General features: G+C 45.7%; 1 protein-coding gene across 7 annotated transcripts in view; it reads left to right on the forward strand.

The window, feature by feature from the left end:
* The first annotated feature begins 3643 nt into the window (after positions 1-3643).
* The window catches only part of LOC135898210 (uncharacterized), an 89538-nt gene continuing 66278 nt past the window's right edge, over positions 3644-26903 (forward strand). For 2 of the 7 annotated variants that reach the window (XM_065427056.2, XM_065427057.2), the window contains exons 1-2: positions 3644-3959; positions 19559-19680. The gene's annotated coding sequence lies outside the window, so the exon portion shown is untranslated. Of the gene's footprint in view, positions 3960-4760; positions 4914-19558; positions 19681-26903 lie in introns of those variants that run through there. The other 5 variants (XM_065427058.2, XM_065427061.2, XM_065427059.2 and 2 more) reach the window with 4 other exon arrangements.

A 26903-nucleotide genomic window follows, 5' to 3' on the forward strand; every position in this document is an offset into this window, starting at 1 on the left:
GGTGTCCCAACTCTCATACACCAAGATTTAGAAACATGTAAATGCCACGTAGCTGAACAGAACCAAGGTAATGTTGTTTGCCGTCGCTTGGAGATACCGAGATTATTTTTTGCACTTCGCCTAATTACATAATTAGCCCTAATTATCCAATAAACTTCTCAAATATTATAATTTGATGAAAAGTGTCAATGATGAAATTGTAGAGCAACATGAAAAAAAATCATCGCCCAAGCACTCCGTACAGATGGTTAACCAGCGAAGCTGAAACGTGCGGCCCGGTGTTTATCGCTGTGTTAATCCCGACGGTTCATTAAACGACGGCTTGGTAGGCTGCCGGATCCTCGGTAAGCAGTTGCTGCTTGCGCTCAGCTGCACGAGCCTATTCTTGTGCCCGGGCTGCAGCATGAGCACGGCGCAGACGAGTTTGTTTGCGGTTCTGCTCGCGGCGTTGCTGATCGAAAGCTACCTGCTCCTAAGCAGTACGTATGACGCACGGCCTACCCATTTCGGAACCGGAGAGAAACTGCTGCGCGCGCGCTCGGCTGCGACGGAGAGCAACGACGTCACTACTGGCGCAGCTAATCCAACACCACCTAGACAGCACAAGGCCTTGTCACTCCGATCCCTGACGTCATTTACTTTGCCCGACTGCCATAGAATGTAATGGGAATGCTCCCGAGTAGGCAACAGCGATTTTGACGTCACCGCTTTCATCACGCCGGCCTTGTCAATTGAAATTTCGGGACAGGTAGCATGACATCATGGATCGGAGCAAAAAGCCCTTGTGCTAACAAGGTGGTGATGGCTAATCGCGCGTCTCTCTCTCTCTTTCTCTCTCTCCATCCTTTTTTTTTCGCGCATGCGCATGGGTTTTGCGCCGGAGGAGTTTTCGGCGTACAGGCGACCGACAGACAGAGGGACGGACGGACGGACGGACTAATCAGCTAGCCATATATAGCTTCGCTGTAAAACTCCTAATGCAGCTTTCTGTTGCTCAATACGTAATACACAAAACTGTTTTTCCGAGCATGAAAGAAACCCGCGGGTACACGCAATATTGCCGCGCGACGGGCCGCTCGGGACATGGAGTGCACGTTAAGAAAGCTCATAATGATTAGAATTATTCCGGAGCCGCCCCCCCCCCCCCCCCCTACTAAAGCGTCCCCTATAATAAAATGGTGGTTTTGGCAACTAAACCCCATATTTTCTTTTTTCGAGGCCTGTCGCTCGAAGCGAACTACATCAAAATTTTACCTCGCACATTGCGAACGCGTTTTGTTTACAACGTCGCTGGATATAGAGGGATCATGTGCGCACGGCGCATGTGTGTTACGCCGTTAGCACGCATGAGATTTGGAACATTCCGGCTCGAGAACTGAGGCTTGTTATCTGACGAAATTATTCGCGACGAGATAAGGCGTGCGAACGTCGTGCGCTGTCTAGCTAATGTGACTTCCATCAAAACAAAACTGAGACGATAGATAATTTCGTTTTGTGCGCGCATTGACGATTACCCTTCATCGACGACTCTGGTTTTATGAACAACAGTGGTCACATATGGTACCCTTTGCCAATTCACAGGCGCGTCAAGCAGCGGTTCACACACCGTGGTTGCTTAGTGGCTTTTACGCGTCTCGTTGCTAAGCACAAGTACATAGGATCAAATCCCGCCCGCAGCGGTTCGATCGGAGTAAAATGCAAAGACGACCGCGTGGACCTCGCAATGGGCGCACGTTAAAGAACCCCAGGTGGTCGAACTTAATGCGGAGTTCTTCCCTACGGCGTGCCTCATAATCAGATTGTGGTTTAATCAAGTACCGGGTCAGGCTGAGCATGTAGTCCGGAACCCAAGAACGCGCAAGACCGTCTGCGTCCAACGGCCACGAGAACAGTCTTTGAGGAGCCTGCATTACTGATGTGCGTGCATTGTAACCAGCATTTTGGGAATATATCAGATGATCCGAATACGCTAAATGAGTGACACAAGCGTTGTCCGTGGTTCATAATTGGTTTATGTGGTGATCGCAACTTTTACGCAATATGTATCATTCTGTTATGTACTTGAAGTGCATTACATGTGTTGTGTGTTTTGGCTGTACAATATATCTGACTTTATATATGCGTACGTGGACTGAACTAATGCACTGAACTTTGCGAATGATGTACTGTTGGACTGTATATTTTTTATTCATCCAGTGTTCTACTGAGTGCCATATTTCGTGTCGCTATTCTCCCTTTTTGCGCAAATTTGTTTCCTTTGCCAAGTGACAAGGAGTAGCCGGTGCCACCACAAAGGCGCCAACCTCTCCTAATATTCACTTCAATAAAAAAAAAAAGCTTGATGGGGCTTGTGAAGCCGAGAGGATACTGTATCACCGTCTTTGCAACCCGCTGTACGCGGTAGATGAGAACGTCGACGATACGCAGCTCGAGTCTTCTCGTAAGGTATAGCGTTGGAGTTGTTTGTGGCACAGAGAAGTTTAATTGTTTAGTTCGTCCCCTCTCTTCAAAAGTTCAGACGACTGACACTTATCCTCGTCCATCTGCTTCCCCAACGTGATTGCCCAGAATAGGTCATAAAGCAGTTCTATGGAAACTCTGACACAAAGCACGACTGTTGATAATCCTTAGAATATGGCAAGCGACTGCGGGCGTCCGTGTTGCTCTTGTGCGTGTCGCTTCTGAATCCAACGCTATACAATAATCACCCAAGAGTAAGGCCTATAGCTCTCAGTGATGATACTATTGATTATGCAAGAAGGTGAGGCGTGCAGACAGGACACAAGAGAAGAGAAGTGAACAACACCACTTCTCTTGTGTCCTGTCTGCACGCCTCACCTTTTTGCATAATGAATCCTTACCAACTAGCTCAGCTTTCTGTCGTTCTATGATATTATTGCCCGTACAATAAAGCCTTCTTGTTGAAGCCCTACTAGTGGTCAATAGTCCGTGACCAGCACAAATTCTCGGCCGAAACAGGCAACCACGGAGAAAGAGAGAGAAAAGGATAAATGAAAGGTAAGCATGTCATCCTGGGAGTGAGCCCGCTTTGCTACTCTGTGCTAGCGAAGGCGAAAAGGGGAGGAAAAGACTAAGAAAATGAAAGTGAAAAGTTGGTGTGCGCTGGAACCGCCGATGTAATGAAAATTTCCCGCGCTGTGTCATAGACGGTCGCTCAGTCCGGTTGCCTCCAGTAATCATGGCGGTGCTTTTGTGGCCTTGTGTAGCTGTGATCTGCGACAACATGGTTTCAGGATCTTTCCCAACGATAAGGTTATATTTCATCTAACTGGCTTAGAGCGATGCGGAAGGCAAGCCTTTGATCTCGAAGGACGAGTATTACAGCATACACAGAGGTATACTACAATTCCTCAGAAACCGCAGGCATTGTAATCAGCGCTCTCTTTCATTCCTATCAAGAAATAATATGCGCCGGTGAATGCAACGTCATGACGTAAACAGTGCGTAGACGGTGGGGCTATTTTCGGTATTGGCAATAAAGGCATCGCCATGACAATGGTAGCTAAGATCAGTAACATTTGCATTTTTTACTTCTAAACCTACGTAGTAATGAAGTGACGCAATTGTGTCTAAAAATAAAACGTGATTTCGGCTATTTTCTTTTTCGGCGCCCTATATTTGTATTTAGTCCCTTCACTGTTGCCCCAACGGGTGGAGCTTTGGGTCTTTTTGCTTCGGCTGCCATTCTGTTCGCCTGCTCCCGCCGTTTTGTAGGCACGAGCACGTTTTCTTTCCTTTTCTTTTCTTTTCTTTCCTTTTCTTTTCTTTTCTTTTCTTTTCTTTTGCACGATCCGCAGATTGAAATTTTTCTTTCTCTACCCGCGAACGTTACGGCAACGTCAGAAAACTGAGGAAAGGGCATACGGTGGTGCTGTGTGGCTGTGTAGTGTGGCAACATCGAAGAATTGCAGCAGGGCTCGTTTCCTGGCGAACTAGAGGTAAGCACACTTCCTTTGCAGTCGTTATGAAGAAACATGCGCCATCCTTCTCAAAACAGCTACAGGATGAAACGAAAGATCTTCCGCACTTGCCTTCTAGTGAATATCTTTGTTGGTTTGTCGCGGCGCATTCTTTCTGCAGTGTTTTAAGGAACTGAAGCAACTCGTTGAAAGTTGCTCACGAGCTGATTGATGCTAGCACTGACGCGCAGACGGAAATTTCGCTTCGGTTTATGTTAGCGGTTGCTCTTCATTTGTTTCCTCGAGTAGAAAACTTGCATTTTATAGCTACCGAAGGTATTTGAATGCTTGCTGCCCAAACTAGTTACGCTGGAGAGCATTCTGGCTTTATGTTGCGACATTGCCAACTTTGAGCGTTCATAAACACTGCCGAAAAAAGAAAAGAAAAGCCTCAATTACGTCGCCGTTCGCGTTTTGAATTACAAATATAAATTCGCGTTGCCTGGGTGACGACCGAGGCGCGCTTCACATTTCAACATGTGCCTTGGGCAGAATTTTGTCGACGCTTCCTAACTTTGGTTTCGCTTTTAGGTGTTCTTTAATCACCCCCACGCGGTATTTTGCCCATTTTTTCAGATGTGACACACACACACACACACACACACACGCACACACACACACACGCACACACACACACACACGCACACACACACACACACACACACGCACACACACACACAAACACAAACACAAACACACACACACGCACGCACGCACACACGCACACACGCACACACGCATATATATAGCGAAATTACGATAAATGGGGAGTCCTGTCAGGGCTGACATGGAAGCAGATGTATGTACAACAGCATCGCCTCTGCTCGGGCCACTCACAAAAAGGGCCAAGGGATTACGCCGACCCGGCCAAAACAAGACTGTGGTCGGCTGTCCCGACTGCTGGAGTGGTAGAGCGGTCCCTGATCGGTGAAGGTAAGCAAAAGAAGTTATTAGCGGTTTCGAATCTGTGCGTCTTTAGTTAATTATTCTCGTACCGAAACGAATTCACAGGGCGCATGGCGCAAGTGCCATGAGCATGGCGAGTGCTATCTTTTCCACGTCGTCTGCTACGGCGCCCGGTGCCACTTTACGTTACCCAGCGAAACTCGTTCGGCGCGCGCCAAGAAACCGCGTGCTTGTCAGTTTCTTTTCATCGCTTGTGGCCGCTGCGAGACATTTCAGCACCTTATATTTGAGTGTCACGCCTTCAGTGCGCGGCGCATGTCGCTAGCGAGGGACTATAGACCTCTTTCACCTGCGGTGTACGACAATCGACGACTGTTTGTACCCCAGTGGTTGTGCGTCGAAACGTGATCGGGCTCATCGCGCTCTACTTACTTTTCTAGAGTTAACTAATTTAGGTTCACGTTTGTAGCGTTGAAACTATTCTATTCAACGTTCTGTAGTAGCTTGACCTTCAGTGACCGGCCCTACTGTGTGTGACCTGTACTGTGTGTTCTACTTTGTTCTTTAGATTTGTCCTGTTGCTCCTCCTTTCCTCTTTCCTCCCCTCCTTCCTATCTTCCATTTCTGTGTTGCTGTCACCTCCCTTCTGAAGAGTAGGCAGGCGTTGTGCCCCTTCGGGTGGCAGTTGCCAGCTCCTCGCTTTCCCTTTCCTGTTAATTGTTCATATGTGCTCAAAACAAATAATAATAATAATAATAATAATAATAATAATAATAATAATAATAATAATAATAATAATAATAATAATAATAATAATAATAACCGCTTGCTCATCTGTGGTGCGCGACGTTCCAGATTATGTGCTAAACTAAAAAGCCGAACAGTTTTCTCAGACAATGAGCGAGTTCACGGCTTTGGTGCTACAGCAGACGATACGGCGAAGACAGTTCTTGCCGCGCGTCAGCTGCCAACAGTGTTGTCCCCAAGTTCGGCTGCCGCATCATAGCGGACACATAGCGGACACGGAGTTGCGCAGCAGCTTTAAACCGTTGGAAGTTAGTTTTCCTCTTCAGGGCATTTTGCAGAAAAGGGAAGCCGAAGTAAATAAAGCGTTCAATTACCCAATCCTTAACAAGATGAATAAAAAAAAACTTTCATCGATCAAGGGAACTAGCTGGAAAAAAAGGAACTGATGCGAAGTATTCTCAGCCAGCTATTGAGAAACCAGCAATGGTTAACATGCTACATGAATGTACATTTTTTAAATAGCTGCACCATTTTGTTAAAGATTGTCTAGGGTAGATAGCACAATTCTAAACCCTTGATCGAAATTACTCGATGAGGTGGCCATTACTTCTACGAGCAACCAAAATGTTCGATTTAATAATTAACGTAAATGCGCTAATTAGGTTTTTAATTAATTACTTTACGCCACATATTTCAATCTACGAATTATAGCCGCTGAGTTCGCTCGGCGCACCTACTTGGGACGAATTCTCTGGACGGCACCAGTTCCGAGATATTAATTTTCACATTGTCCGGCGAAATGCATTGGCGTTCGTCACTTTTTTATAAACCACCGTTTCATGCATTGAAGTATAAAAGCAGTTTTGAATGAAGCTCTACTCGGCGTACATGTTGTATCGCCAAACACAACTATAAAAAGATGTAGATATCTTCAATTGAATTTGCTAAATGTTTATCGATACACAAGCACAGGAAGAGCTATGTAGAAAATTTACTAGGTATAGTATGCTACTTAATCTAGCAAGCGTACCCGTTGTATGGAATAAAAAATGTTTTTTTTTTACTGGTATGCGAAAGATGTGGACAACCTGCACTGGATAATCTTTTTTTATTATTCACAAATAAGTGTTGCTACAAAAATTGTTTTCATAGAGTTGTATTGTTGTGCACAGTAAACAAACATGGCATCTGCAGCAGTTTTCTGTCTATGGGAAATTGTAGGAAGCGGTCTTATGTGTGTATGATCGTAGTACAGAAAGCGCCCACTTGTACTGCATAATGAGGTACTCAACTCTAAATTTTTTGCTGTTGTTGTTGATATGATATAAGGAAGTACTGACGCACAATTTAAGGCGCCGGCTACTCCTTAGCTCTCGAATGGCTCCAGCGTATACAACATACAGGGTTCAAGATTACATATCAAATAACCGTTTCATATAAGCACCAGAACTTGTCAATAAATGTTCTTACAGTAACACTGTGGCGTAAGAAATACATGGTACATACAATATACAAGTTAAAGAACTCCACAGTTCTGTAGAAGAAAGTCTCAAAAATAGAAATGATACTGTCTACTAATAATGCAGTCTCTAGTCAGCGGGTTGTACATAAATCGCGTAAATGCATTGTAGCATATATTCACAACAGAACAGTCAACATAACGTAATCCACAAACACATACATATATACAGCGACATTGAAATGAAAGGAACATTAAAAGCGTTAATAACGGCCAATAAATGCCGCTGTCTTCGAGAAAGTATATTAGTGCTTTTAAAGCGCTCTTCTTCAAGGCCGTTGTTGGCCAAGGGCCCAAAAGTTTCCTTAAACTGAAAGGTCTGCGGTCTAATGTATTCACGGTTGATTTAAGTCGGCATCTTGGTGTGCCGTGATGTGGGCAATCTAGAAGGAGGTGATGTATATATTTATCTACGAATCGACCGTTACATTCGAGGGTTTCCGCAAGGCCAATTTAAATATGTAAGAAATGTTTTGTGTAAGCCTTAATCGATAAATAAGGGTTTCCATATTTCTGTCTAATTATTGTGCTGTGTATTGAATTTCTTGGTGTGGGAAAGTTCGCTAATGAAAGAAGTGAATAAACCATACTTTCTGCGTACTTATATTTTGCCGAAACAAAATGGCCGCACGCCATGGCGTGCTGGCACGTGCACCTTGAACAAAACAAAAAAATAAGTTTTCACACAGATGCGTTGCGCCGGTGTTACGAGTGCAAGAACATTGGAAGCGGAAGGGTGTTGAAAACAAGATCTGAAAGAGGAAAACAATCTGCAAAAATTAATGCAAGCGGTGTTGGTTTCCGCTGGCGCCTGCAGAGAAAGCTGTGTGCTCGTCGAGCGCATTGCAGCCGACAAGCGGGACGGCGTTTCCCCCTCGGGCATCAACAAAAACCGTTGCCATGGCAACGTGCTTGATTTTTTAATTGCTTTCAATCTTGAAAGTTTGGCCTACCAAGCACCAGGCAAGAAATTGTTGCCCATGACGCAATTCCCGTTTACCTGGGGTAGGGGGTAGGGAGGGGGTATATACCAGCTGACACAGCCGTGACGTAAGTGACAAGGATAATGTTTCTCACCTTCGGTGGAAGACCAGGTAAAAATTGAAGCGCAGTTGCGTAGAACGACTGAGCGAATGCAAATGATGGAGCGAGATCAGCGTCGGTACAATGCAAGGACTGCTTTCGCTCGATTATATTCCTTCGTTATCACATTCAGGATCGGCCAATCCCGCTGATAACGTAAGCACCACATGAGTTTCAGCGGCCATCGGTGACCCGCTAGCCGCTGAAACATGTGTCAGTTAACAATCACCTGGGGTTGCGCTTGTCGTATCTGAGGCACGAGTTTTTCACAGGACCCACGCCGAATAGCTGAGAAGACACCTCTGAGTAGCAGAATACTGACCACCAATTCGCCACTGTTAATTAAGTGTAATTAACATAGCCTGAGAAGGAAACCATGCTCCGAACCCGTCGATGTCGTCACGTGAGAGAGAGAGAGAGAGAGAGAGAGAGAGAGAGAGAGAGAGAGAGAGAGAGAGAGAGAGAGAGAGAGAGGTCATAAGGAAAGACAGGGAAGGCGTTACATGAGAACTACTGCGTTTGATGCTGATAAATATTGACGGGTAACTACTGCGCCGGTGGAGCTGGTCTGAGTGTAATGTTGACGCGGACGTTTAATTTAGTATAGCGGTGCAATAGCTTACTTCTACAGTTGATACCGCAGAGATTACCTTCTCTGCTGCGTTTTTTTTTTTTGGGGGTGCTGGATAGCTACAGTTATGCCTGCCTGACGCTGATGCGCCGCATTCGCGTCAGTCGTCGCGCTTCACACGTGTGCATGCGATCTCTCAACTCAAAACTTATTCGCATAAAATAGCACTGCGAAGATTCTTAGGCATTACATATGAAAATTTCACCAGAAAAATGGGTGCAACTGGTCATCCAACATCTTTATCGTCGATTATCGTGCTTATCCACGTGATGCGTTTGCTTATGTTTCGGTATAAAAGCAGTATTTCACGGGAAGGTGCTGTATAAGACTGCGCTGCGCCACGTCTGCCTGTGCCTCACTGCTTCTCTCTGCACGTGTATTCGCGCCTCGTCTGTGACATGCGCGAAACAATCATTTTGCGATAAAAATTCCGCATCCGCAGTAGCATGCGTTACGTTAAAGGGATTTCGCTTTATTAAAGGACTGATGCGCTTGTATATTTGTTGCGGCGAGGATATTTAAGTAGCGTTTGTTATTTCATTGCGCAATTACGTAGAGAACAGAGCTGTTAACCAACAGATATGCTGTGGTAGTTTAGGTGGCAGAGGCGGCCATACATACAAGCCGATTCGCCGTATGCGTGTTGCATCATGCGGAGCGAGCTCCGGCGGGGTACCTTCCCTCTCCCGCCGACCGAGCCCTCTCTCGCAGCCCCACGGGGGGAGAGGGCGCTGGGCGGAGAGGACGGTTGTCCTGCTCGAGCGATCCAGCGCAGCATCTATGCTTTGCGAAGCACGTGCAACACAAACAGTAGGCGGCCCGCAACTCGGTGTCGCGAGCACGTGACCCTTGCATCGGAGCCTTTAAATTTTAAATTATGGGGCTTTACGTGCCAAAACCACTTTCTGATTATGAGGCACGCCGTGGCGGAGGACTCCGGAAATTTCGACCACCTAGGGTTCTTTAACGTGCACCTAAAGCTAAGTACACGGGTGTTTTCGCATTTCGCCCCCATCGAAATGCGGCCGCCGCGGCTGGGATTCGATCCCGCGACCTCGTGCTCAGCATCCTAACAACATAGCCACTGAGCAACCACGGAGGGTAGTCCTCGGTTTCTTAAATGGTGTTATCTTACATGTTATAAGTCCATTTAATTCGCAGAGCATCCTCGTTCCAGAAGATGCCACTGCGATAATTGTTTTGCATAGCACATACCTCCAGGCCCTTGTGTTTCAAGGGCAAGGAGGCAGTAGTGATCTAGCCAATTTTACAATCTGATATATCTTGTACATCGTATCATTCTTTTGAAATGCATCTTAATGTTCATAGTACGCGTCATATGTCTTCGCCCTAATCTTATTATACAGATTCCACGCACTTTAGAGCGACTATTTTTAAGGCCCATTTACAGCCATGTCACACCAACTTCTTATAATTCATAACTACACTGCGAACTCATTACTACGGGCATGGCGCTCCTTGGCCACACTTGGCCCTTGCGCCATTAAAGATCAAACATTAATTCATATACATCGTCGGCGAAAGTCCGGATACCACGAAAATAGGCGAAAGGGTCAAAGACAGCTATCCGCTTTAAAACGGTGAGCCGCATAGGGAACAAGTTAAACGACAGACACAGAACGATTTCCTTCGTTGAATTTTTGATTGACGTGCGACGACGGGACATCCGGCCATCCGCAACGAAGTCCCTATGCCTAAGATGGACGGTGGGTGACCACGTTCCACCCGGAAAACGGAAGGCGAGTGCACTGTTTTTTTTTTTTCCTTTTCTGCAATGCCTCGTGCCTCGCCACCAGCCCGAATAGAAACCTTCTCTCGGACGTTAACTACAGCTTCCGAGATGGGGAGGAAGCTGCCTCCGTTTCTGTCGCGTTTTCAAGAACTCGCCGCGTGCTCAAGGGAAGAGTTTTCGTTCCGCTGCTCGAAAATAGACGCAGTAAATGAAATAGCACGACAGCCCACTGGGATCGTGCAAAGGGTTGAGCAAGAATGACGGAGAGCCCGCGGGGGTTTCAAACTAAGTGTAATTGTCTGTTGTTAAGCCTCGAATCCATGCCTTTGTTCCCGCATAGCATACTGTACAATTCGGGTCGCCGTTACAAGTGAGTAAACGTCTCCAATCTATTGTCACCTACATGAACTCGTTTGGTGACGTTCAGTTTTTGGTCGTTCTCCTGCTTTGAGATGCGTAGGTGAGACGCCATATGACGTCATAAAGTGCTGGTTAGCTCACGAACGAAACTCTACGAACGATTAAGTTGCCTTTAAACGTTGCTGTGCGCACAAAACTGCATCCTATTCTCCTCTGTTTTTTTTTTTTTCTTAGCATTGTCCTCGACCGATGGAAGAAAAATCACCAGCACACACAGCTACTAAATGAAAGAACACTGCGACTTCATACGAGAACATTGTAATAGGCCGTAAAGCTGCCTTGAAAGCTATCGAAGCACAACCAAACCTAGTCTGCGTTAAGAAAGAAGAAAGAGAGAGGGAGAGAAAAAAAAGAAGAAAAAGGCAGAGTAAAAAGTTTCCGCCTAAATCCTTTAGAGACGACGCATTCTCGCACTCGTCTCGTGTCAGGCACCCAAACGACGGCACAGTGCCAACCTGTAGGCACGTATCTACAATACAGGCTGCTGAGCCCACATTCAACATCGTTCACTCTTTCTTCTCCGAGTCCGTGCAGCCTTACAAGAGATTCCAGCACACTTGCAATAGACAAAGACGTATTACGCGTTCGATTCGAAAATATGTCTCGGCATTGCTATACGGCACTGAACACACACACACAAAAAGTAAAGGTTCGGAGGTGGGTGGAGTTTTTTCTCGAACCTCGTTTTCCTTGTCGATCGCCCCCTCTGTCACCAAACACGTTCAACTCTGTACGAGCACGCGAATCGGAGAGCATGCGCAGTAGTGGAGTTCGGTAGAACGACCTGCGGCGTTTTCTCTGTTGCGAGGTCCCTGTGGGAGCTGCGCGCCGTTCACTTCGGGTCCCCAGAACCGAAGGAATTGGAACTGCAGCAGCGAAAGGTTGCAAGCGATCGCGTGGTTCTCTCGGGAGTTAAATATAGCAGACGTCTGTATGAGAACGCGCGGAGAATCTCCTTTGTGCGAGCCGCAGAGGAAAGACAAGCAAACCATAATAGATATATACAACGGTGCTATACCGGCGCTCCGATAGATTTATCCGCCGGATCGTTTAGCTCGTGTCGCGTCTCACTGCCAGCACATTTTGCGTGTTGCTTGCAGCGGGTGTCAGCTATATTGTGACTTCGTCGGGAGACGCACATTCCCGAGTACCCAGAGGGCCGGCCGTCTAGGAAGGCTCCTTCTGACGTCTTCGCCTGCTATTGACGCCTCGTCGATTCGTCAGCATTAGCTTGAAGAAAGGGACGTGGAAAAATTCAGTGCCGGGCGCCAAGAGTATGTCCAAGTCGCGGGATTATAGGAGTAGGCGTTGATTAGCACTTTTAATATAACTGACAGATGATCCTGATCCGGTTTAGCTGTATAATATGCGCATATTATATCTATAAAGAAAGAACCGAACAGTTACTCATTAGCATTCTACAGTTGTTTTCACTGGGTCTTCTGATCGACAATGGCGGCGTTTGTAATTATAACTGTTTTAGCCTTTTTTTTTAATTTCACACGCGCTTTCTTTTATTATTATTGTTGTTATAGCAATTATACGGAGACTCCAGGCGCATTTCTGCAGGGCTCTAAAGGACCACGCTAAGTGTATTTGTTGCCATGCATTATGTATAGTGTTGCCTGTGCGTAACACGCTGCGAAACCATCTTTAGCTTTTCTGTAAGGCACTGTTCTATACGAGATGCTTTGATTTTGTAGGTTTGGAAATGTAAACAGCTGTTAGGACACCGACTTCTCCACAAACAATAGATTGTCGAATGAGCAAAGGATGGTAATAGGAGGTGATATGAAAAACAAACAGGCAACAAACGCTCTGGTAATAAAGCACATTTCGTAAACATGCTTAAACAACAACAGTCAATATTAAAAAGAAAACAGCACACTAATGAATATATAGCCCGCACAAAATGCTGCGACATAAGAATAACACAAAAGGACATACGAAGTGCTAATACACAGATGCAATGCCACTTTTAATAAAGAAGTTATTAAAATTTTCAGAGCTGACTGCTATAATGATACGTCATTCCATGGCCCAAACAATTTTTAACCACTTCGTCAGTGCTAACCGTAGAAACTCGTACTTCGTTTCCTGGAGTCACGTGGGAACAAAACCCCACGGCATTTGGGGCACGAAAGGTTCTAGAAGCTTCCTAGGGTGCATGCCATTTAGTCTCTTTAGAATGGAACACACTTGCTTTCGATATACATTGAACGATACCTAAGTAGGCATAGCCAAAATCCATGAATTCAATCGACGTGGCATTACCGTAACTGCGTGGAAATGGCATGAGTGGTAATTTGACAGTAACTTACGCTTGTGCAATATCAAAGCGGTTTACCTTGGCAAATCAGAAAGAAACAGTACGGAAAGTAGGTGTCGACGCCGTCTCACGTCGCCACCTGCTTTCCGTACTATTTCTTTCTGATTTGCCGAGGTAAACCGCTTTCATATATTGCACAAGCGTAAGTTACTGTCAATTTACTACTCATGCCATTTCCACGCAGTTTCGATAATGTCGCATTCAAAGCCGCTATAATGCCCCAGAAAACGCACCAACGTAAACAGGCGTTCGGCAAACGGAAGACACGCGTGAAGCATGATTGAACTATTTCGTTCAGGCGGCCATTGTGAGAGTCGGAGAAATAGGAATTCTTCGAGGCTTCAGCGGCATCGGTCAGGATAATAGCATGCGTCCTGAATTTTCCATTCTCTTGACAGGGGGCGCCAACATGCACCTCAGTGACGCAGAAAATTGAAAAATATCGATACAGGAACAATAAAATCACGTTCAGTTTTCAAAAAGAAGCATTGTTACATTTCGACTGAAGCGGAAATACTGGACCAATTTGAAGTATAGAATAAATTTATGGGCACCTGCCACATCTCGTATTTTTCTTACCTACCCTATTTATTTGTTTCTTCAATTTTTTTATAACACAAGCGCGACGGGATTCTGCATATTTGTGTTGTGTATACTGCTAACGCAAGAAGGGAACCAATCGGCTTTGGATTGAAAACATATTTTAACTGCATTACAAACATACACTCGGAGAAAACACGCCCAATAACACACAATAAAACTCGTTTGTGAACATATAAGGCAAGACGCGTCACGAATGGGTTGAGCGCTCTGGCCAACGTCTTTGACATAAATCGCTTAGCGTGGTACACATGTGTGCTGCCTCTCTTCGCCCTCCCCCGTTAATTACCCTCGGCGCATTTACCTCTCCCATGGACGATCCTTTTTACGTCTTCCGTGATGCCGCAGCGCAGGATGGCTAAATCTTGCCTTCTAAGAAGGCAAGAAATGAGAAGAGTGACAACTCCACACATACACTGCGCTTTGAGGCCGTTGCAGGAGGCATAGGGTTGCTTGGCGCTGCCTAAAGTTTAAAGATAATGGTAACGAAGGAGCAGCAGTGGTAATGCCGCCACAGAAATGTAGGGAGTTGTTGGACTTGTGACATCTTGACATCCAGAACTTCTTTCGTTATACTGAAACAACACTAAAGAGCAACAAAAGAGTGATATTGAGAAGGCGTTTCATTATGTTTAAAAACAACCCTCATTAAAATAATAACGTGCTTTCTTGAGGCAGTAATTTGTAAGAACGATGAGAAGCGCTGCACATGCTTTGAGAAAACTATAGTCGTAACATTAGTGGTGCGGCTCTCTTTATATTTTCTTACAGTAGACGTTAATATATGATATGTTCAAGAAGACACAAAGCTCATCTCGTACCTAATTCGAGTAAAGTTTTGTTTGCGCAGCTGTAGCGGAGCGACCATTTGGGGCTGAGCCACTGCGGCCTAGCCGAGTCGATTTGCTCATGTCCCCGGCGTTCCGAGGCTAGTAACCTCGCCGGCATCCCATTCATACCCCTAGCCTCCGAGAAACGCCAGCGTCTGGATTGAAGCCTGGTATTGCTCCACGAAGCTCCTCACAAGATGAGTCGAAGGCACTTGTGTCCTTAGTCCGCGGTATCTATAGGGTGGCGCCGCACCTCGTTTACGCAGGTAAGAGTCCGGTCAATGTAATCCCTCGAGTGGATCTCTTCTATGATGGATTCGCCACGCTATGCCGTGCGTAGGTGCGCTTAGCGACTCTATAGCCCCACGCAACTTGTGTGGGACTCGCCGATGGTTGACACGAAACGAGCGACCCAGCAGAGCCTCGGTTGGGACTCTTGTGAAGTAATGTGTGCCTCGGTGCTGGTATTTGAAGGTGGATTTCGTCTGCCGTTTTCATCGCAGCGAGAGCACCGCATACCGCAGTATGTGTGTGTGTGCGACTGTTCCCACGGGCTGCACGCCGAGGCGACCGAGCTGCATTTGTGGACATGACGTTGGCGTATCGTCTGCGTCACACATACGCAGCAGACGATGTCTTTCTTTTGGTCTCGACAACTGTCAGCACTGGGAAAAAATAGCAAGGGTGTAACACTGGGCAGTGTGCTCGGTCCCTCTTTATTTATTATTTTTATTTGTGGGCAAAGACATTCAACCGCAAAAAGCTAACCTCAATGAAACGGCCCACGACCGTGCGCGAGAACTTGCCCACCGCGACGGTCCCACGGCCTCCGAGGGGCTGGACATTCAGTTTATTGACCCGCTGCTCACTTACCAAGAAATCACTTCCCACTGTCGGAAAGGCAAAACCAAATTCCCGCTCCCACACGCCAAACTCGAACGCGCGCAGGCGGCCGCGTTTCGAATGCTACAAACGGACTCGTATCCGTCACGAGGCCTACTAAGTCACTATAACTCAGAAATCTCGGCAAATTGCCCAGACTGCCCAGAACTTTATTGCTCACTCTCGCACATGCTATGGCAATGTACCGCGTTACCAAAGGGCCCTCTCTCTAGTGAGCCCGAATGGGGAGAATCCCTCAAAATCCCGGACCTCAAACTCCAACTCAAGGCCGTCCAGAGGGCCCAAGAACTGGCGGATCGTCACCACGTTCCCGTCGCGACTTGGGCGTCGCCTACGGTTTCTGCCGTAGGAGTTCCCCGCGTGGTATCTCCAACGGATTGAAACTCCTCAGGACTTCAATAAAGTTCTTGACTGACTGACTGATTTATGACATTGTAGCACCGCAAGTAGCTATGCACACGAAGTGAAAACTAGTTTGCACCAGTACCTACGCAATTTATATGCTTGATTGTTCCTTCTATTAGAAACAATATATCGGCAAACGGGGCAATCAATGAACGTCAGGTTAAACGTACATTGTGTGGACACAGCTAAATAGCTTCCCAAAGCCGGCGCTGAGCATTTCAACCAACCAGGTCATAACGTTGATGAACTTAAACTCTACCTCCTACGGTCAAATTTCCGTTCTGCGCGAGACAGAATATGCAGAGAATCGTACCTCATCCATAAGTTAAGGCAGTGCAACCAATATCATGAGAAGCCAACAAACAAGGACCCGCCGTGGTTGCTCAGTGGCTATGGTGTTAGGCTGCTGAGCACAAGGTCGCGGGATCAAATCCCGGCCACGGCGGCCGCATTTCGATGGGGGCGAAATGCGAAAACACCCGTGTGCTTAGATTTAGGTGCACGTTAAAGAACCCCAGGTGGTCGAAATTTCCGGAGTCCTCCACTACGGCGTGCCTCATAATCAGAAAGTGGTTTTGGCACGTAAAACCCCATATTTAATTAAACAAACAAGGACGCGAAGGACAACATAGGGGGAAATCACTTGTACCTACTAATTGAATTAACAAAATTATACATTAATGGCAATGAATATGGATGAAAAAACGACTTGCCGCAGGTGGGGAACGATCCCACGTCTTCGCATGACACGTGCGATGCTCTAACCAATTGAGCTACCACATGCGTCATGCGAAGACGTGGGATCGTTCCCCACCAGCGGCAAGTTGTTTTTTCATCCACTTTCATTATCATTAGCTTTCCATTTCTTTAATTCAATTAGTAAGTAGAAGTAATTTGCCCCTATGTTGTCCTTGGCATCTTTCCTTGTTGGTTTCTCATGATATGATTAATAAAAATCGGGCCCCTCGATTAACCCCCTTCCTTCTCGTTCATTGAAACCAATAGGTACAAACGTTTCAAAGTGTGCTTTAGAATCTATTCGGTATGCTAAAGTTGAAACTATAGAAAACAGCAGCTAGTTATTGTTATTATTTTTATTGTTATTTCTAATCCGGTTGCTTAGTTTTTTTCTCTCTCTATCTGTCTTCTTTTTTTCGTTCTTTTATCTATATATATATTTTTTCCATGAACACCATTTTCTGCCGCTACTTTTATTCTCTCTTTCAGAGAGACGACAGTTCAGTGACCTCCAGCAGAGCAGATAATCCCCTCCCCCTTTCTTCATGCAGTCCCCTTCCACGAAAAGAGGATCCTAGGTACAATGACACTTCAACCGTCTGACGCACAACGCTACCTCGCATTCCTTCACCGACGATGAATAGCACACCTTTCTCTTCAATTGTACACCCTCGCCGCTAACACCCTTGTTCGTTGCCTCGCCTACCCGCCTTACGCCATCACCCTTTTCGAAGAACCGTACCTCTATACACTGTGCCGAGGTAAGCACGTGTCACCTTGGAAAAGTCCACTTGTCGAAACGCTGGCTCCGGCTTGCACTTTGTCCTCGTTTTGCTCATTGTATATGGGTGCATTTCAGTACACGAAGTAAAATATGCAGACGACGTGAGTTTATTTTTATTTTTTCAGGAACGAACGTTGATAACATTATAGCATCGACGAATGACACATTAGAGGACTATACACTTGGACAGCTAAAAATAATTTCTACATTATATTCTTCCAAAACAAAAGCTGCTCTTTCTTTTTCGATGGCGGCGAAATGCAAAAACGCCTGTGGTCCCGTGCATTGGGGAGCACGTTAAGTTTTCCCAGCTGTTCAATATTGTTCCCGAATCGCCATCTACGGCGTGCCTCATAATCAAATCGTGGTTTTGGCACCTAAAATCCCAGACTTCATTCACTCATTCATTCTTTTTCGGGCCAAATTCACATAATGTGAAATGCTTAATTCCCTTACTCTAAATAACGTTGGAATAGAAGTTTCGCCGTCTCCAAAGACACTAGGAGTTTTGAAGTCTTTCCGCCCGTATTTTTGCTTAACGACACAACGCTAGGAGGTGCGTTTTATGAGTATATGTCCAGTTAATACCACATAAATTACCTAATGAACAAACTTAAGAAAGTCGTGGGCATCCTACGAACTGTCAGAGCATTCTACAAGAGCCGCAAAAGGCTAGGGTATATAACGCTCCTTCACCTCATCACCTGTGTTCCTCTGATCTAGTTTGGGCTACTGGAGCTAAAAAATCCTTGAAGAACTGAATAATATCGCAGAAGAAAAAATGTTTTGCGTTGCAATGCGGCTCTACTGTGTATGCACATGCATCCGAATTATTTGCTAAATTTAAGGTTTTAAGAATTACAACCTCGTACGAGTGTCACCTTTTAACAACCTTCAGGTCCGAATTGATTCAAAGTGGTCACGACATAAGCACTTTAGAAAATTGAGCTTTTAATTCCCCGTCACGCTTAACAAGACACCGATCATTGGCCCACACCACGGCCACCTACCAACTATGGACTGCATCTACTGCAGTATTGGTCTCCTCAGCGCATTAACTTCGAACAAACAGATGAAAGTCTATGCGTAATAGTGAAGAATGTGTCATTCTAAATAAAATATCTTGAACGCTCTTTCCTACGTTGTGTTGTGAAAATTGTGTGAGATATTGTAATTTGCTAAGGCTGGTTGCTTCGAATTGTTCTGTGTCACCTGTTTTCGTTGCTGCCTTTGTTACCAGGGGGTCGCGGAGCTAGTCAATGCAGCTTTTTTCCCCGCTAGTCTCATAATTTAGGTACAAATCTGTTCCCTACTAATTATGTATTCACGTGGTAAAATAAACCAAATCTCAAGTTTCAACACGTACACTTAGCGCCAATACCTTTGTTTAACCTCTCATTTTTACACGTAATCGGTAAGACGCTTCTGTCCCTGAAATTCTGTCTCAATCTGTGCGCAAAAAGTGAATTCGAACTCATCTTCAAGATAATCAACGACGTAGAAACACGATCAAGCGAAGAGTATGTTTGCTTGTCCGCATGGCTTTACCTAAGTTCACACATCGCGTTGAGCTGTAAATGTGTCATTGAATCGTTCCATCAAACATGGCTCGAATTATTAAATGCACATGTTACGAAATACATAAATGGGACCAACGGTGCTCGGTCCGTATTCATCTTCCGCCAAATCAGTTATGCAATGTTTTATTCGAAAGTGCAGAAATTAATTAGCAAAATTAGTAACTACTGGTCGAATGGCGTATGTTCCATGTGGCAAATAGTGCTTCGCATTTGGAACATGATGTTCAATATTTTCTAGCCCTCTACATCTTCCTTTTTTACATTAAAAACAAATGTTCCTTACGAAACCTTCCGGTCGTTATAACATTCCCAAAACTAGCATCCACTCCTTGGACGTTACTTTTTCGCAGGAGAACGACCGCGCATCGACAGGCCTCTACGGACATCCTACAGACCGGCAACAACATCTGCACCTTGAAAGAAGCCACACACGGCATTGAAAAACGGGCATCCCGTAGTCTCAAGTTTACAGGTATCGCAGAATTTCTTCCGACATCCCGGAATTTATCAAACACGCCAAACAATTAAAGCATGCCCGATCAACCCAAGAGAAGTTCGTTAGGAACTAAAGTAGAAAAAAAGAAGACGTCTATGGCCCCTCAAGTCACCGATGCGCTTCCCGTTTACGGCCATGTATCTTTTGCGTATCCCCCTCACCGGGCAGGAGGCGCTGAGGGGCGGCTGCCCCTTAGGGCCTGTGCGGTTGCTGAAGGCCACCGGGCCTTGGCACATGTAGCGCGAGTTCATTAGAGAATTCATTAGAGAGACGTAATAGAACGATTACGTCAAACTCTTGCCTTTGCTTCGAGTTGTCGATAAATTCGACTTCGCCCTGCCATCTGCTAGCCGCCTAGTTTGCTTAGATGGTAGAGTGGCTTCCCCGGAATGGCGGTGGTCCCGGGTGCGAGTCCCGGACCAGGACGAATTTTTCTTCAACTTCGAGGCTTTTATTTCGAGGAACCCGTTGGGTTTCCATTGTAGCAATTGCTACGAGTGGGTGTATGTCTCATTTTCCCTTTATTATTATCATCATCATCATCATCATCATCATCATCATCATCATCTGTCTAGCCTGCACAATGTACATACCATGTGTTGTGTTTCAATGCACCCTTCTCCAAAACAAAGAAAGCTTCCCTTACATGGGCAAACCCCAGGGCCCTGTTCTGCATAATAAATGTTTTGTCCCCTCTATAATGCACTAGGGTATCTGCGGTATATAGGCACATGGCTTTGCTCTTGCTCCACAACTTCGACGGGACTTAATACTACATCAGAAAGAAATGCAAGCGCTGTGCTTAAGATCCACCGGCTTATGATCCACCCTCTAATTCGAACGTGCCTCCAGCTACTTTCTCTTTTAATCTCTCTCTCTCTCTCTGTCCTCTTTCCAACCCCTGTTTCTCCCACATCCATGCAGTGTAGCAAACTGGAAACTCGCATCTGGTTAGCCTCCTTGCTACAATCGGAACGCTCGCGTCTCCTATACTGCAAGCCGGCCTCCACTACAGTGTGACAACCAGCTATGACCGCTGGATACATGACAACAGATTCCACAAAACACTGCTTCAATTCATACACAACACAGGCCTCACAGCACACATATAATACACATATACGCTCCAAGAATTATGCCTTAAGGGCAAGTCTTTATCGCAATAAAAAAAAAACCTCCTTGCCTTTCCTCTACCTCTTTTTCTTCCTCCACGCATTAATAAGCTGATGGCGAAGTTATAATAAAGTAAAGCAGATTTGAATTTTAATGTTTTTGTTTAAAGGGATGCTACTGAGAACACACTAAAGCTGTTTATAGCAAAAAAACATATTTCAGAAAACTTAATTTTTGTTGATTTTGCGTTACAATGCTCATTACTAGAATTAAAAAATAAATGCCAAAGTTCACTTTCTTATACTTCGCAGTTTCTTATACTTCAGGGAAGCGTGCTCGTCTCGCATCTCGAGGGCCCGGGCTCGGTTCCCACGCAAGCCGAAACGCACAAAATTTTATTTTCAAAGCTTTTTAATTTAACCTCAAAGCCATTTAATCTCCCTGAAAATTTTGACGCAAATCCGAGCGTTTTTAGGTGTTTTAAATGTTTGCGCCGTCGGCCACTTTTGGTACCATTCTCTTAGTCACGCCACCATCGCCGCCGGATTTTCACGTAATGGTATATACGATGCTTTCGCACTAAAACAGCTAAACAGAAGAAGTCTATCGATGCACCCGTGTTCAGTAACGCAAGTTACATGAAACACAATAAAAAATAAAAACACACTTATATGCGATAACAGAATTGGCCTTGAAAGGAAAACTTGATCATCCACTGGTATCTAGCCTGAAGCTACAAAGGAAACACGAGGGTTTCACAGAAACAAAGCTCCGTAGTTAAAGAAAAATTCGTCCTGGTCCGGGATTTTTCTTCAACTATGAAGCTTTGTTTCTGTGAAACCTGTGCAAGTTTCCGTTGTAGCTTCGTGCTACATACCAGTGGATGCCCATTTTTCCTTTCATGAACCTTCCTTCAACTTGCCGAATTCCGCAGAATTGATTTGCCACAAATGGCCTTGTTCAATATAGCCCTAAAAACAAGGACTCGTTGTGGGTAGAGTATACGCAAGAAGCTACAAACTAAACAAATATATTTAGCTTGCTGTCGACAAGGAAATCCCGCAGAGGAGTCAAAAAAGGCACGCAGTGTCTGTTTAGAGGGGTGTGGAAACTGCGAAAATGATTTTAGCTAACACGCATCGTACGTGCCGACGATTTTTCCGGCGGCGCATATGACGTTTCCAATTATCTGCTCAGTCTCACTTACAAGGCTAAGCAGACGCTCCCTTTCGCCGCATTGCAGCCATGAAAATAACCGTCAAGCGTGCCGATCTTCTTAAAGACAAATAGAAGCATGTACATCGTCCTTCTAATAAAATGTCCACGCTCACACACGCAGGCACACACCACGCGCGGTACGAAACGTGTCCAAAACACGCGCACTGCAAGAGGCATTCAAGGCGGTGCGAACGAGAGATTGGAGAGGTGTACACCCGCTAAGTACACCCGCTAGGTGAATTTGCCCCGCATGCGGCGCTCTCGATGGATGGGATGGATGTTATGAGCGTCCCCTTTGGAACGGGGCGGTGGGTTGCGCCACCAAGTTCTTGCTACTATGCTGCCTAATATCCCACCTAGGTTAACCAATGAAAAAAGAAAAAAAAAACACTATGAACTACCGTGCATGTCGAAATTTTCTGATCCCCTATTGCGAACTGTGTTTTTTGTGCGTCTCCGTCTTTTGTCGTTTCCCTACTTTTCTTCCACCAATCCTCCAATCGCCTCTTAGTAATGTCTATTGCGGACCTGTTTGCTTTACCACTGCTCCCGCTGAACCCAAGGGCTTCGAGGAGGCCAGTGGTGCCTAAATCGACCGCTGGGTAGACGTCTTCACATTCTGATAAAACATGCTCCGTCGTTTCCCTAGCTTTACCGCAGCAAGCACATGCTTCTTTTTCCTTATTATATCTCGCTTTATAGGTGCGTGTTCTAAGGCATCCCGATCTCGCTTCGAAAAGTAATGAGCTTCCCTTTGAGCTTCCTCTCACGCCGGCGCGGCAGCGCCCCTCGGCGGTGCCGTTCATTTCTATGGCCGTAGTGATCGTGGCCGTGTACGTAGTGGCCGTGACCGTAGTGGTCACGTCCGTTGTAACCGTGCCCGAGACCGTGATAATGCAAGTTGTGCTCATAGTGTACCGTCTTGGTGTGGTGGTGCACCGGAATGTAAATCTTGCGCAGGAGGTGGATGTTACGGAGCTTGTGCTTGGTGTGGTAATTGTGGAACACCCTGCGCAGTAAAAAGAAGAAAAGAACCAGAAGAAGAAGAAAAGGTTGTATTTGCATTGCATTTGCTTAGGCACGAGTGTTCGCTAGCACTTAAGAGTCTGGTGATAGGTTTACCGGCGCAAAGCTCTTATACTTTCAACAAACACAAGTGGAAGCACGTGGAAGCACAAGAAGGCCGTATTTCTACAGGAGACAAGGAAGAGTTCACAAATGTATTCCGCCTTCTTTGAAACAACAGCACTTCTCTCGCACCCTTGACCAAGATCGCAGGATTGCAATATTGTAAATGTAGAGTAAGCTTGCAAGACAAATATATAACTCGGCTGAAAGATTGAGTGATTTGTAGAATATTTGACCCGTCAAGACAGGACTCAGGACAGGCTCTCTGATTCCGCCGTTTGTTGAGCGTGTGACAGTTTCACAAGAAATCTTGTGTTGATATTTCAAACTTAGCGCGTTTTTTTCCTAGTATACGCCTAGTCATCTGCTTATTCTCGCATGTGTGATACATATACCACGCACAGTACGTCGTACCTCATTGCACGTTCACAACGAATGTACTCTGCACTCATCACACATACTTCATGTCCTATACACGCATATCGTCAAGCAATTTCAAACTGTTTGGATGTATAACTTTTTCAGTCTTACGCGCCCTGAGAGGAGACGTCATTTGGATGTGGGTGACCAACACGGCTTTGGTGTGTCAGTCCATGGCGTCGGTCAGACCTGAAGAAATGTTATAGATCTGGTGGAACGCGCTCCTTCATTGTTTCTGCCCAGTTAAATGGAATACTGCAAGCCAGGCTATCACAAACGCATTCCACGTAAGCAACCACCACCACTGCTCCTATCAGACCCAACAGAGTAGGTCGGTTTTTTTCGTGACCTATAATCAAGGACAGCTCCAGAGAAGGGAAAGGGGGCGACCAACCCCCGATATTTTTTCTACCCCCCCCCCCTCACATAGACAAACACACTGCCTGCCCTCTCACCACCACGGAGTGCCAGTCATGGAGGGTGCACTACCAAACGAAAATTGAGAATCACGCTCTGCACCCCCCTCCCCCCCCAATGAACATAAAAAATCATGTCGTCACCACAGAACTCACGCTTATAACGACGAAACCACATACTTACTTTGTGAGACTACAAAGTTTCGAATTGTGGTTCTTCGCATACTTTAGATAACACTTTATTTAACAGCCTGCACTAGACATCTGCAAAATGAGCGCCGTCTGCGGCAAGATAATGAACTCCGACACATGCCAGACGTCACATATGCGCTTGTAACTTGCTCGACGAGTTGTCTGTCTTTTTATCTGGCAATGCGTAGCAAGCATTAACAGTATACAGCTTACAAATGATACCCGCTTTTAATTCGTAAAGGCCGAGGCCAATTCCGTGCAACAGCCGTGGCTGAGTCATTCAATCAAAGGCATGCACCTAGATCAACCACTGCGTGATCCCGCCCGCATTTTTTTTCCTGTTCTGTTTTTTTTTATCCACCGCTACTTTTTTTTTGGGACAGAATACCGAAAAACTTCAGTCACTCTCTCATTTTTAGCTCTAGTTGTCTCTCGTCTTTCGAGTTCCACGTGAATAACGTATTGCCAGAGACTTCCACTATGTGATGCTGAAAGTATATCGGGTAAATTATGCTAGGACAGGAGGCTGGTAAGATCTGTGATGCTGCACGGAATAAGCGAATTGCGTATGCTTGGCAGGCGCCCAAGAAAAAAACGGCACAAGTCTCTTTAGCGCCCTAATCGAATCAGCAATGCGACCCGTCAGAGCGGGTCAGTCACCTCTCTAGTTGGGGGCAAGCGATTTTGTCGAAAATAGCCACACAAATATGACTGGTGTCAAAGTCGCGAGAAAATAGAAATTATCCACTTGCCACATGTCTGGGGCCACTGCGCATGAACGAAGGAATTTGCATGCCGTTCTATAGGTTTCTGTACGATCATAGCGTTCTAGCAATAAAGGTATACTTCTGAAACTTTAGCAAGTGCTGTTTTTTAGCACATTCCCTGGAATAAAAGAACAAAGCATCGAAAGCAACGTCTAAAAACACGTTAATAAGGTATGTATATATCATATACTAGTGGCCTGACGTAGTAGTTCTGCGGAAACCCGCAAGGTGGAGAGAAGTAATGAATAAAGGGAAACTAAGACATCCACCCGTTCGTAGCAGAACCAGGACGAATTTTTCTTCAACGATGAGGCTTTTCTTTCGAGGAACCCGTATGGGTTTCCTTTGTAGCAATTGCTACGAACGGGTGGATGTCTGATTTTCCCTTTATTCATACTAGTGGTCTGTACCTTGCGGGAAGAAAACAAAATGTCGGGCCTTCAAAGAATCCTCTAAGCTTCTGCAGCTAGGCTCGAAAACCTTCTCGGACGTCAAAAAGGAAACAAAGTACAGAAATATGCGTCGCTTCGCTTGCTACACCACATTCCTTTGCTCGCGTAGGAAGTAATAACAAATGCGAACATAAATTGGATGAGTACACTTTCCGATTGGAGCATATTTCAGACTCTGTGAAAGTTTGTCAGAGGAAAGATGCGAATACCGTTTTGCAATACGGTTTCTGTATTATCGCTGATTTCTGATGCGCTGACTTCACCTTGCGAGCACAGAAACTTAGTACCAAGAACAGAACGCGTTCTGTTCTTGTACAGAATGGCGCAGGAATGGAATGCTGGAAGCGTAGTGTTAGTCGTTAATTAATTAAGCATTGTTTTCATTTTCTGTGTCTCTGTCTCATTGAACAAGGCATGTAGCACTCGCACAAAAATTTATCGAGACAGTCTGTGGATGGGGGGGGGGGGGGATATAGATTTTTCTATATAGAAGTTTGCAAATTGTCCATGGATCGACGTCCTGTACACTTATGGTCCCAATTGTTAACTCGACTGACGTAACAGGCAGACTTTCTGGGGGCAGCCGACCAGGAATTCTGTAGACATAAAATAGACAAAATGAAATGGGCATTCTAATGACTTTTGTCTATAGGCAGTACAGTACATGAGCTACAGTGTATATACTGTTCGCCTACATACTGTGCCGTACCGTGGCAACAGGAATTGCTTAGCGTAAGAAGCCGCTGATCGGAGCGGCGAAAGTGCGATACGCGGAGTGCCAACTAAGCACAAGCTCATACCAAGAGTACCAGGCCGTTCCCACTCCTCGCCTTCGAAAGTAGCTCGGTAAACCATTGCGACTTGGGGAGAAGTAGCTTTTGTTTTAGTATAATTGCCGACCTTCCCGACACTGTGAACATGCAATGGGTCCAGAATCATCGCTGTCTGCCTTTTGCTCTTCACAGTAGGGCCATGCATCGATATTTCGCAGATACGGTGACTTAAGCTAATCTCTTTACATATAAATTCTGCAGCAGCAGCAAGGCAAGGCAAGGCAAGGGTGCAGAAAGTAGTCGTATAGCAAGGAACTGAGCGGTTCCGGCATGATGAGTGCGAGGTAGCTAAAGTTCAGTGACTGTAGCTCGGGAGTGAATGGGCCACAATGTGGGTCACGTAGTCTACATAATTTAGTCCAAGTTTCGAAGCGCTGTATACGGTTCGCAGCAGTGAACGATACACGAAACTCACTTAGCAGGCGTTTCCACACATCTGACTTGCCCTAACCAAAGACGGCAGCACTTTTAAACCTGAGACACGCGTTATGAAAGCTGGTGCGCTGCGGGGAAAGGGAGGGAGAGGAAGGGGCGGCAGGGTCGATGGCCCCAGTTCACATGTTGACACCTCAATTGCGATTCTAGCCCGAGTTCTACCGTATTGGTTAAGTCAAATGAGGTGTGTGGAGACGCGCACTCGCAGGTTTTGCATGTCGATCG

Source organism: Dermacentor albipictus, chromosome 3 (assembly GCF_038994185.2).
Source record: "Dermacentor albipictus isolate Rhodes 1998 colony chromosome 3, USDA_Dalb.pri_finalv2, whole genome shotgun sequence".
NCBI classification, from domain to species: Eukaryota; Metazoa; Arthropoda; class Arachnida; order Ixodida; family Ixodidae; genus Dermacentor; species Dermacentor albipictus.